This window comes from Pseudophryne corroboree, chromosome 3, assembly GCF_028390025.1.
Source record: "Pseudophryne corroboree isolate aPseCor3 chromosome 3, aPseCor3.hap2, whole genome shotgun sequence".
Classification (NCBI taxonomy): Eukaryota; Metazoa; Chordata; class Amphibia; order Anura; family Myobatrachidae; genus Pseudophryne; species Pseudophryne corroboree.
Genome location: NC_086446.1, coordinates 87,580,838 through 87,594,578, shown reverse-complemented (window position 1 = coordinate 87,594,578; position 13,741 = coordinate 87,580,838).

The window sequence follows — 13,741 nt, the reverse complement described above, 5'->3', positions numbered from 1 at the left end:
TCGCAACATTGAAACCACTCTTAAATCAATTTATACTGTAGCAGGTGTAGCCCAATGCCCTACCATAGTATGCGGCTAGATTTCTAGAGCCATCATAAAATGGTCTGATATTTTGAAAGGGTTGTATACACTACCTCAAGAATAGATAGGTACATTACTACAACATATCCAAGATGCTGCAAACTTTGAGTGAGGCTGTTAAAGAATTTAGGGGGTAATTCAGACCTGATCATAGCAGTAAATTTGTTAGCAGTTGGGCAAAACCTTGTGCACTGCAGGGGGGCAGATATAACATGTGCAGAGAGAGTTAGATTTGGGTGGGGTGTGTTCAAACTCAAATCTAAATTTCAGTGTAAAAATAAAGCAGCCAGTATTTACTCTGCACAGAAACAAAATAACCCACCCAAATCTAACTCTCCCTGCACATGTCATATCTGCCACACCTGCAGTGCACATGGGGGGGTAATTGCAAGTTGATTGCAGCAGGAAATTTTTTAGCAGTTGGGCAAAACCATGTGCACTGCAGGGGGGGGGGGCAGATATAACATGTGCAGAGAGAGTTAGATTTGGGTGGGTTATTTTGTTTCTGTGCAGGGTAAATACTGGCTGCTTTATTTTTACACTGCAAATTAGATTGCAGATTGAACACACCACACCCAAATCAAACTCTCTCTGCTAAGATCAACTTGGAATTACCCCCATGGTTTTGCCCAACTGCTAACAAATTTGCTGCTATGATCAGGTCTGAATTTCCCCCTTAGTTAGTATCATGAATGGCCGTACCACTGCTTATGGCAGTATCGGCTCGTAGAGCCCTGTGGCTACGTCAATGGTCAGCAGATGCTGATTCCAAAAAAGGGGTTGAAAACCTTTCTTTTACCGGTGTTGCCTTGTTTGGGGAAGAACTGAACAAGTGGATATCTCAGGAAACTGCAGGAAAATCTACATATCTGCCGTCTGCTCCACCACCTGCCAGGCGTCCCTATCCTGGACTCTTCCCTGCAGTCCTTTTGGGTGGCCGGATTCAGAAGCAGGGCCAGAGGTGCCTCTAATGATGCTAGAGGAACTTGCGGTAAGTCCCGTAAACCAGCAGCTGCGGGACCTCTTCCACGAAGCCTTCCGGGTGACGTTGGCCCCAGCAGCAAGGTGACTTTCAGGTAGGCGCTAGCCTTCAACACCACCCACATATGGGCAGAGCCCTGCCGGGATCCTTGGGTGAGGGACCTCATATCCCAAGGATACCGTCTGGAATTCCAGGAATTACCTCCTCTCAGATTCTTCAGGTCAGGCTTACCAGCTTCACAGGAAGCAAGGGTTTCCTTACAGCAGGCAGTGCAAAAACGGCTTTCTACAGGAGTTACTGTTCTAGTGCCTCCTCAACTGCACACAAAGGGGTTTTTACTCAAGTCTCTTTGTGGTTCCGAAGCCAGATGGCTCGGTACGGCCAATCTTGAACCGCAAATCCCTGAGCCTGTATCTTCGGGTGTTCAAATTCAAGATGGAATCCCTAAGAGCAGTGATAGCGATTATGGAGGAGGGGGAGTTTCTGGTGTCCCTGGATATAAAGGATGCATACCTACATATCCCAATTTGGCCCCCTCACCAAGCATTCCTCAGGTTCACGATTTCCAGTTTCAGGCCTTACCCTTCGGTCACTCCACAGCCCCAAGGGTATTCACAAAGGTAATGGCGGAAATGATGCTACAACTGCGCATGAAGGGTGTCCAAATAATTCCGTACCTGGACGGCTACTGCACAGTATCGACTTGACTACTCGTTTGCTTATGGATCATGGATGGAAACTCAATTTCCAGAAATCTCACTTGGAACCATCTAAGAGAATTCAGTTCCTGGGGATGATCCTGGATACGGTGTCTTAGAAGATTTACCTTCCCATGACAAAGGCTTTGACTATTCAGTCTATGGTCCGGTCGGTGCTGAAACCTCGTGTGGGCTCGATTCATTTTTGTATCTGCTTGCTGGGCAAGATGGTGGCCTCCTAGGATGCAATACAGTATGGCAGGTTCCATGTGCGACTGTTTCAACTGGATCTGTTGGATAAATGGTCGGGATCTCACCTGCACAGGCACCAGCATATAACCCTAACCGAAAGCACGGATATCCTTACTATGGTCGCTACAAGTTTTCCATCTGATGGAGGTTCAGAGTTTCAACACCCTGTCCTGGACGCTGTTGACAACAGATGCCAGCCTACAGGGTTGGGGGGCTGTGACTTAAGGGACGCAGTTCCAGGGGACGTGGTCCTTTCAGTAATCTGCTCTTCCAATCAACATCCTGGAACTCAGGGCAATTTACAATGCTCTCATACAGGCCTCATCCCTCCCTCGGAATCAGGCCATCCAGGTACAGTCGGACAACACCACGACAGTAGCGTACATCAACTAGCAGGGAGGAACCAGAAGCAGGGCCGCAATGCGAGAGGTGGCAAGAATACTCTGGGTGGAAGCCAACGCAAGGGCCATCTCAGCCGTTTACATTCCAGGAGTGGACAACTGGAAAGCGGACTTCCTAAGCAGGCACGACCTCCATCCGGGGGAATGGGGCCTCCACCCTCAGGTGTTTCAACAACTCATTCACAGGTGGGGTTGTCCACAGATAGATCTGATGGCTTCTAGTCTCAACAAGCAGCTCCGTTGTTACTGCTCCAGAACGAGGGATCCGCAGGCGGTTGCAGTAGATGCTCTGACGACGCCATGGAATTACCACTTCGTTTACCTGTTTCCGACGATTCCTCTAATCCGAAGAGTTCTAAAAGACTCAAAAAGGAAAGAATTCAGGCAATTCTCATTGCCCCGGATTGGCCTCGACGGGCCTGGTATGCGGACCTCCTGACCCTGTTGTTGGAGGAACCCTGGCCTCTGCCGCTTCTCAAGGACCTTCAACAAGGACCCTTCATCTATCTAGACTTGACGGCTTGGCGGTTGAGAGGGAAATTTTAACCAGGAAGGGTCTTCCATCCAAGGTGGTTTCCACTATGGTTCAGGCCCGTTAGGTGGTTACCGCCACACGTAACCACCGTATTTGGAAGGGTCAAAAATGTTCTCCTGTGGAATTTCGTCTGGGCCGGTATCTACTGTTCCTGCAAGCAGGAGTGGATAAGGGCCTACGATTAGGCTCCATCAAGGTTCAGATCTCGGCTCTATCTTCTTCCAGAAACAACTGAAGTACAGACCTTTCTTAAGGGGGTGTTGCACATTCAGCCACCCTTTGTTCCTCCCACTGCTCTGTGGGACCTCAATGTGGTGTTGACCTTTTTCCAGTCTGATTGGTTTGAACCCTTGCATAAGGTTGACAAAAAATACCTCACGTGGAAGATAGTTATGTTAATGGCCTTGGCTTCGGCTAGGTGTGTGTCGGAATTGGGGGCCTTGTCCTGCAAGAGCCCATACTTGGTGTTTCATGAGGATAGGGCGGAGCTCAGAACTTGCCCACAGGTTTTGCCGAAGGTGGTATCGGCTTTTCATGTAAATCAACCTATCGTGGTTCCTGCATTATCCAACACTTCAGTTGCGCCAAAGTCCCTGGATGTTGTGAGGGCTTTCAGGATTTACATCAAAAGGACTGCTCATCACAGGAAGTCTGACTCACTTTTCATCCTTTATGATGCTATGAAAATTGGGCGTCCTGCCTCCAAGCAGTCCATTGATCGTTGGCTCAAACTGACTATCCAACAAGCCTATGTGTTGGCTGTAGAGTTCGGTTCAGGCCCACTCCACACGGTCGGTGGGTTCTTCCTGGGCAGCCGCCTGGGGTGTCTCTGCCTTACAGTTGTGCCGTGCAGCAACTTGGTCTGGTGTGAACACATTTTTTAAATTCTACAGGTTTGACACCTTGGCCAAAGATGACCTTCAGTTTGGTCAGGCGGTTTTGCAGGGGTCTTAGCACTCTCCCACCCGTCCTGGGAGCTTTGGGACGTACCCATGGTAATATACTATTCCCCAGTATCCACTAGGACATTAGAGAAAAATAGGATTTTAATACCTACCAGTAAATCCTGTTCTCGTAGTCCATAAGGGATATTGGGGACACATTAGCACGATGGGGTATAGATGGGGTCCAAAGGAATCGGTGCACTTTAGATTTCTTCAACTGGGTGTGCTGGCTCCTCACCTCTATGCCCCCTCACACAGGCAGTTATAGGTAAAACAGTGCCTGAAGGTGAAAGGACATACTTGAGAGAAGGAACATAAAAACAATGAGTGGTGAGATTTATACACCAGCACACCAATAACATAAACACGACCAGCAACAGCTGGCAACAAACAGCAACAGCTGAACTGGTAACATATAATAGACAACCTGCAGAAAGTCACCGCACTGAGGTGGGCGGCCACTATCCCTTATGGACTATGAGAAATTACCGGTAGGTATTCAAATCCTATTTTCTCTAGCATCCATAAGGGATATTGGGGACACATAAGTACGATGGGGATGTTCCAAAGCTTCCAGAATGTGTGGGACAATGCGGACACGTATGCAGCACCACCTGCCCAAACTGGGTATCCTCTTTGGCCAGGGTATCAAATCTGTAGAACATCACAAAGGTGTTCTTCCCCGACCATGTAGCAGCTCAGCACAGTTTCAGGGCAGAGACTCCACAGGCAGCCGCCCAGGAAAACCCCACAGATCTTGTAGAGTGGGCCTTCAGAGATTGTGGAACAGGTAAGGCTGCCGACACATAGGCCTGTTGGATAGTGAGCCTAAGCCAACGAGCAATAGACTGCTTTGAAGCAGGGCAACCCCTTTTCTGCGCATCATACAGCATGAACAAGGAATCCGTCTTTCTGATCTGAGCCGTCCTCTTGACATAGATCTTCAAAGCTTGCACAGCATCCAATTCCTTTGGAGGGGCAGAAGTGCTAGAACCGGACGGGATCACAATAGGTTGATTCAAGTGGAATGCAGAGACAACCTTCGGCAGGAACTGCTGCCTAGTCCTGAGCTCTGCTCTGTCCTTGTAAAAGACCAAGTATGGACTTTTACACGATAAGTCCCCCAATTCTGAGACACGCCTAGCAGAAGCCAGGGCCAGTAATATCACCGTCTTCCACATGAGGTACTTGTCTTCTACCGTCATCAGAGGTTCAAACCAGGAGGACTGTAGAAATTGCAACACCACATTCAAATCCCAAGTGGGCATCACTAACGGAGGCTGTATGTGAAGCACCCCTTGAAAGAAGATCTGAACTTCTGGCAACACTGCCAATTTCTTCCGGAAGAAGATTGAAAAAGCTAAAATCTGGACTTTTACAGACCCCAGACATAAGCCTTTATCCACTCTAGTATGCAGGAAACAGAGGAACCGCCCCAAGTGGAACTCCGCAGGCTGATACGTGCGTTCTTCGCACCAGGAGACATATCTCCTCCAGATATGATGATAGTGTTTTGACTTCACAGGATTTCTGGTCTGAACCATGGTAGCAATAACTTTTTTGTAAAAGCCCTTGGGAGCTAGGATATTCCACTCAACTTCCACGCCATCAAACGAGGCTGCCGTAAGTCCGGGTAGACGAACGGTCCTTGTTGAAAAAGATCCCTTCTTAGTGGCAGAGGCCAAGGGTCTTCTATGGACATGCCCATTAGATCTGCATACCATGCTCTCCAGGGCCAATACGGAGCAATCAGGATTGCCTGAACTCCTTGCTGCCTGATCCTCTTGAGAACCCATGGGATCAACGGAACCGGTGGAAATAGGTATACCAGCTGGTACGGCCAAGGCGACGTTAGTGCATCTACTGCGCTCGCCTGAGGGTCTCTGGTTTGCAAGCAACAGCAGCAAAGCTTCTTGTTGAGGCGAGATGCCATCATGTCGATTTGTGGGCATCGGGCATCCCCACCGGTCAACGATCTGCTGAAACACCTGAAGGTGTAGCCCTCACTCTCCTGGGTAGAGATCGTGATGACTTAGGAAGTCCGCTTCCCAGGTGTCCACTCCCGCAATGAAGATTGCGGACAGTGCTCTTGCATTTCTTTCTGCCCAGGGGAGTATCCTTGACACCTCTCGCACGCAGGCCCTGCTTTTTGACCCTCCTTGTCGATTGATGTACGCCACTGCCATGGCGTTGTCCGACTGTACCTGGATCGCATGATCACTGAGTAGAGGAGAGGCCTGAATTAGAGCACTGTAGATCGCCCGAAGTTCCAGAAGGTTGATCAGAACTAAGGCTTCGTGGGCAGACCACCTGCCCTGGAAATGAGCCCCTTGGGTGACAGCACCCCCCATCCTCTCAAACTCGCATTCCGTCGTGAGGAGAATCCAATCCTGAATTCCGAATCTCCGGTCGTCCAGGAGGTTGGAAGACTGCAGCCACCACAGGAGTGAAATCCTGGCCTGAGGTGACAGTTGTATAATCCAGTGCATCTGAAGGTGTAAACCGGACCACTTGCTCAGGAGAGCCAATTGAAATGTTCTGGCATAGAACCTTCCATACTAGATCGCCTCCTACGAGGCTACCATTTTCCCAACAATCTTATGCGAAGATGGATGGATATTCGAGTAGGTCAGAGAACAGTGAGGGCTATCTCCTAGAGTGTTCTCGCTTTGTCCTCTGGGAGGAACACTTTCTGTGCCACAGTATCCAGTAGCATTCCCAGGAACAGGAGCCGCTGAGATGGCTCCAGGTGGGACTTCTGTAAATTGAGGATCCACCCATGGTGTGACAAAAGTTGGATAGTGCGATCTATATGGAGCAATAGAAGCTCCCTGGAACTTGCCTTTATCAGGTGATCGTCCAGGTAAGGGACAATATTGACCCCCTGGACTCAGAGCTGGAGCATAATCTCCGCCATCACCACTGTGAACACCCTCGGAGCTCTAGACAGGCCGAAGGGTAACACCTGGAACTAGTAGTGATCGTTCAGTATGGCAAATCTCAGGTAAGCCTGATGAGGCCAAATCGGGATATAGAGATATCCAGGGATACTAGGAATTCCTGTTCTTCCAGGCCTGCAATCACTGCTCACAAATATTCCATCTAGAACTTGAAAACCTTCAGGTAAGGGTTCAAGGACTTCAGATTCAAAATGGGTCTTACTGACCCATCCGGTTTTGGCAATACGAACAGATTTGAGTTGTAACCGCGTCCTCGTTGTTGCAGTGGTACTGAAACAATGACCTGGGCCTGATGGCCAGCAGCAGCGTAACACACGTATCCTCCAAAGCTGGTAAGCTTGATTTGAAAAATCGGTGAGGATGAGCGCCATCGAACTCCAGCTTGTATCCTTGAGAGATGAGGTCCCTTATCCTGGCAGGAACTTTCCCAGATGTGGCTGAAGTGACGCAACTGAGCTCCCACCTCGAGATCCACTCGGGGTGGACAGGCATCATCATGCTGAGGCTTTTGTGGAAGCAGAACTGGTGCTCTGTTCCTGAGAGCCGGCAATGGCTTGTTTCTTAGGCTTACCTCTGGTGCCTCTAACTGTATTGGAGGCACCTCTGGCCCTAGATCGAAATCTGGTGGACCGAAAGGTCTGAGTAGATGGCCCTGGGTAGGTCCGTCTAGCTGGCGGGGCCCCAGAGGGGAGAAACGTGGATTTCCCAGCAGTATCCAGATCGCCGCCAGAGCCATTCCCCTGAAAAGGGAAGAGACTCCACATTGCGCTTGGACTCTGCGTCTACAATCCACTGATGCAACCATAAGGCCCTACGCACTGACACTGCCATAGCGGTGGTCCTAGCATTAATATTGCCTATCTCCTTGAAGGAGTCACACGGGACGTGAGCTGTGTCCTGAATGTGTTTAAGGAGAGTTACCGTAGTAACTAGGGACATATCCTCGGAGAGGCCCTCCTGAATTTGAGTAGCCCACATATGAATGGCATGTGTCATCCAGCAACTTGCTATGACCGGCTTTTGAGATATACCTGCAGCTGTGTAGACTTCAGTGTAGTCTCCTTTTTCTATCCCCAGGGTCCATCATGGTAAAGGAACCTGGGGGAGGTAGTACCGCCTTCTTAGAGAGACGAGAGACTGATACGTCCACAGCCAGGGGTTCTTCCCAGAATTTCCTGCCTTCAGAAGCAAATGGGAAAGAGCTCAAAAACCGTTTTGACACTTCTTTTTTTTTGGGGGGGGGGGATTTTTCTAGACTAACTTACATAGGTCATCTAACTCTGTAGACTCAGGGAAAGTGACACTCAGCTTGTTTTCTAGAGGGAGTTTTAACACATCCAGTATAGCCAGAATGAGGGGTTCAATACCCTGTGAAGAGGGGGGATCCCCACCAATGGGGACCACATCCTCCTAATCCTCCTGTATTTCTTCCTCAGAATCTGAGAGTAAGGCAGGTAGCCCACGTTTTTGGGGACCTGAGATAGAGAGTGGGTGCTGCATAACATCTGCCTTAGCAGCTAGGTCTGCAACAGCCTGTTGTAACTGTTTAGTCTTATAGGCATTTGCAGTGAGCTGAGATGACATATCAGACATCATATTTTTAATAGTACCTAGCCAGGAAGGCTCTTGACCCTCCCCCCACAGCCTCCTCAGTGATTTGTGAGGACTGACTGCATTGTTCACATGAAATGGAGCCAGTTGATAGTGGGGAGAATCTAGTGTTACACACACTGCATGACTCGTGTTTTATCATGATTAAAGTAACACAGACATACACATAGACAAGTTAATAATGCAAGCCTGCTCTTACTGTATATGAGAGGTAGACAGAGAGAAGGCACCAGCACACCTAAGCTACACAGCCCCAGTGAGGCTGCTAGCTGCACTATCAGTGAAACACTATATATTGTCTCTAATAGGACACAGATAGTGTACAATAGCGTCTCTCCCCCTTAGTTACACCCCTGTACCTGGTTTCCAGTGTATCCTGCGTGTCTGGAGGAGCTGTGTATGCCTGCTGCTGCTGTAAGCAGAGGAAGGCGCCAAAATGCTGCTGTAATGGCGCCGGATTTTCAGTGATCTTTATACTGGCAAATGTCTCCCCATGAGTAAAAAACATCACACAAGTGCCAGTTTAAGCCACCAGTGCCAGTGTACACAGGAGGGCTATAGCGGGTCCCCCCCAGGAGGGTCTAATATGCTGCACCATGAACCGGGGGACCCCCCTAGTGGGGGCTGAGTCTGCTAGGGGGAGCATAGAGGGGAATAGCCAGCACACACTATTAATTTCTTAAAGTGCCAGGCTCCAGTGGACCCAATCTATACCCCATGGTAATATACTATTCCCCAGTATCCACTACGGCCTACGAGAAAAGGAATTACCGGTAGGTATTAAGTTTCTATTTTTTCAAACACAGCCTCTAGCATGGTAGTTAGGAGATGGTTGGTTGGTACTTTATCACTCTCCAAGGCTTGATAAAAAAATTGGGAACCAAGGCCGGGTCTCTCACCAGCAGGGTCATTGAAGCAAAAAGTCCGTCAGTCCTTACCAATGTGACACCTTGACAAAGACCCCGGTCGAAACGCGTTGGTGAGGGACATAGAGACATCGGTAAGGACTGACGGACTTTTTGCTTCATTGACCCTGCTGGTGAGAGACCCGGGCCTTGGTTCCCAATAGAGTTGGTGACTTTTCCATCTCAGCTTTTAGCCCAGACGTCTTTTTCTGCTGCAGTTTTGGATGTTTCCTTATTTGCATTGAGTCTAGAAGTTCTAATGGTTTTATTGTACGTTTTTGTGGAATAAATCTCTTAAGAATATTTTATCAATATGGACTAATGGCACAGTCTATCAAGTGACCCAGTAGCAAGGAAAAAAGACCCCGCTATAAGCACAGAACCATCTGGCTGAAGCACACATGTGAGCACCCGTATTATTGCCTGTTTGCTGTTTGCCTGCTTAGACCGACGAAAGATACTTTTCTGTGTATTGTCCAGTTCACTCACATGTAAGCCTACATGTGTCTATTATTTAATGTGTTCACTATTGGGTGACCCTATAGAATTATTTAGCATCACTGATCCCATAATTCTTAAGGTTACCATCCAGGAGATTGCATTAATATAGCTATGCGGAGCTAATACTCCCCTTTTCGGTTCTTTGTGTCCTTCATCTCCACCTATAATACGGGGGGTGTGGACCACCAACGGGGATCAGAAAAGAAAAAGAAACGTTTATGCGTCTCATAACCACAAATTTCATGTAAGCTTGCATGTAAGCATCCCTGAAATATCCCTTTGGATGATGGAGTGAGTTCAAAGAAACCTTTATGAGCATAACCACCGTTAGTTCTGTGTAAGGATATTGTGAGCGCATACTCTATACCTACCACAAAGGTGACCCTCTAGAAGTATCACCCAAGAAATATCCACCGCCCATAAGGGAAAAGGAATAGAACCCCCTTAAGTCATTTGGATTTGATGGATAACCAGTGCTCAATAGGAACTGAGCCCCGTTCTCTGGTTTTCTTTTCTTTTACATGTATTTGGACATACGGGAATTTGGAGAACATAACAGCATCAGAGGACACAAAGACTACTTCCCAGAACTGTGTACATACCTCATTGGGTATAACCCATTGTTATTGTGAGGCGAATACTCCCACCAGTATTGTTAGCAGTGCACAGCCGAGGAAACGCTATTTTTTTGTTGTATATTCTGTATTGTGGGTGTTGAGTGACACCCAGAGCCGACCTCGACTGCTGCCGCAAGGGCGCAGTACTTCTTTTATTTTATTTTTGTTGTCACCTTCTGAAAGAGAATCTGTTTCCTCCCTGACTTCTAAAGCTTGTTACCTGGGAGGAAATCCTTTACAGACATTCATACCATCATTTAAGCCATGGGTCTTCAACCTGTGGCCCGCCAGCTGCTGCGGAACTACACATCCCAGCATGCCCTGCCATAGTTTTGCTATTAAGGTATGCTAAATATTAGGCAGGGAATGCTGGGATGTGTAGTTCCACAGCAGCTGGAGGGCCACAGGTTGAAGACCCAGGATTTAAGTCATTGCTGTGATTGCATATCAAGCGTTCCATATTACAGTCAAACAATTATCTCAGGGGGATTAAAATAATATATTCATATTTTATTATTTCATTCCTTCCTGTCTCCCCACAATTATACATAAGAACATCTATAGGGCTACTGTTTACAGGGTCAATACACAGGTTACTTTGTGAGTGCCGAGATTTACATATACAACACAAATGATTGCTCTGAACACTGCTACTGCTCTACAGTAACCTCTGTGATATCACTGCTCATTAAAGCTTTGTTTATGTCTAAGGAGACACCAGTTACAGATTGAGTATCCCTTATCCAAAATGCTTGGGACCAGAAGTATATTGGATATCGGATTTTTCCGTATTTTGGAATAATTGCATACCATAATGAGATATCATGGCGATGGGACACAAGTTTAAGCACAGAATGCACTTATGATTCATATACACCTTATACACACAGCCTGAAGGTAATTTTAGCCAATATTTGTAATAACTTTGGGGGTCATTCCGAGTTGTTCGCTCGTTACCGATTTTCGCTATATTGCGATTTTCCGCTTACTGCGCATGCGCAATGTCCGCAGTGCGACTGCGCCAAGTAAATTTGCTATGCAGTTAGGTATTTTACTCACGGCATTACGAGGTTTTTTTCTTCGTTCTGGTGATCGTAATGTGATTGACAGGAAGTGGGTGTTTCTGGGCGGCAACTGGCCGTTTTATGGGTGTGTGGGAAAAAACGCTACCATTTCTGGGAAAAACGCGGGAGTGGTTGGAGAAACGGGGGAGTGCCTGGGCGAACGCTGGGTGTGTTTGTGACGTCAAACCAGGGACGAAACTGACTGAACTGATCGCAATGGCAGAGTAAGTGTCGAGCTACTCAGAAACTGCTAAGAAAGGTCTATTCGCAATATTGCGAATCTGTCGGTCGCAATTTTGAGAAGCTAAGATTCACTCCCAGTAGGCAGCGGCTTAGCGTGTGCAAAGCTGCTAAAGCAGCTTGCGAGCGAACAACTCGGAATGAGGGCCCTTGTGTGTTAAACAAAGTTTGTGTACATTGAGCCATCAGAAAATAAAAGGTTTCACTATCTCAGTCTCACTCAAAAAATTACGTATTTCGGAATATTTGGATATGGGATACTCAAGCTGTACAATGTGCCTCATGTTTATATAATGAGTGCACTTGTTCAGAACCTGCCACATAGCATCAGAAATCTGCATCAGCCCCATGGGAACACATTATCTTGCAGCTCTGACCCCCAGTGAGAGAGTAACACACAACAGAACAGAGTATAGAAATTCCCATTGTCACATGCGGAGTATGATTAGGGTGGCCAATCCCGGGATCAGGATCAACAGGATCCCGGGATTTAGGGCCAAAAAGGGCCGGGATTCAATCCCGGGATTGGAAGCTCCAATCCCAGGGATAAGAGATCAGCGTCAGAGGTCACACTGCGCCATCACACGCCACTTGGAGCCGACCGGAGAAAGCAGATGAAGTGTTCCGACCGCCCCCCCTCCAAGTGTATGGTGAGTTACATGTGCGGGGTGGCCACACAGAGAAATGCCAATCCTGAGGATCCCGGGAATCCCAGGATTGACCATTTTTCAGTCCAGATACCCGGGACTGGAAAAATTGCCCAGGATTGGCCTCCCTAAGTATGATGTACAGTGTAATTGTGTACAATGGGCCTAATTCAGTAAGGATTGCAAACTCTGCTAATTAGTAATCCTTTGGATCCATGCTGGGGGCCGCCCATCACAGGGCAAGACCGCCCAGCATGCTGACTGCCGCCTTCCACCTCTTCAACAAGCAGAAATTCCAAACGCATCGCAATTTCTGCTTGTTAGCAGAAAAGAGGAAGCCTCCATCCGGCTCGCAGCAGTCCCGCTGCCATGTTCTCGATCGCAGCAGCTGCATGTGACGTCACGCAGCTGCCGCAATCACGCCCCCATTCGCGCTGCACCGCCCTTCCCCCCCACCTGTTTGGCTGCCTCCGCCCCCGCAATGCTCAGTCTTCGCCCTGGACATGGAACATTGCCACCCCACGTGCCACCTCTGCCTGATTGACAGGCAGAGGCGATTGTATTTTCTGTGGGGCGCCCGCACAAAGAGTGGGTACATGCACAAGACAGGCGCATGCGCCCCCGGGGCAAACGCAATAATTCTGATTGGATTGCGATCCAACCTGAATTAGCCCCAATATCCCAAATTATGTGGCGCTGGGCATCTAACTCCCAAATGAGAAATGTGCCCCATAAAAGATGCATGGTGCCAGGCTTGTGGGCTGCGCCACTATAGCGTGAGGAGACGTTCGCAATGCGTCTCAGTCAACATGGCTACACCTAATTATAAAGCATGTGTGCTAAAAAAAAAGAGCTAATACATTTGAGCCCAACTCTACATGTGCCCCTATATCACATCACATACATGCACCCCTATATCACATCACATACATGTGCCAGGTGCCCCTATATCACATCACATACCACATACATGCACCCCTATATGACATCACATACATGTGCCCCTAAATCAAATACATGTGTCCCTATATCACATACATGTGCCCCTATATCACATACATGCGCCCCAATATCACATCACATACATGCACCCCTATATCACATACATGTGCCGGGTGCCCCTATATCACATACATGCACCCCTATATGACATCACATACATGTGCCCCTAACTCAAATACATGTGCCCCTATATCACATACATGCGCCCCTATATCACATCACATACACGTGCCCATATATCACAGCAAATCACATCCATGCACCCCTACATCACATAACGTACATGCGCCTCTATATCACA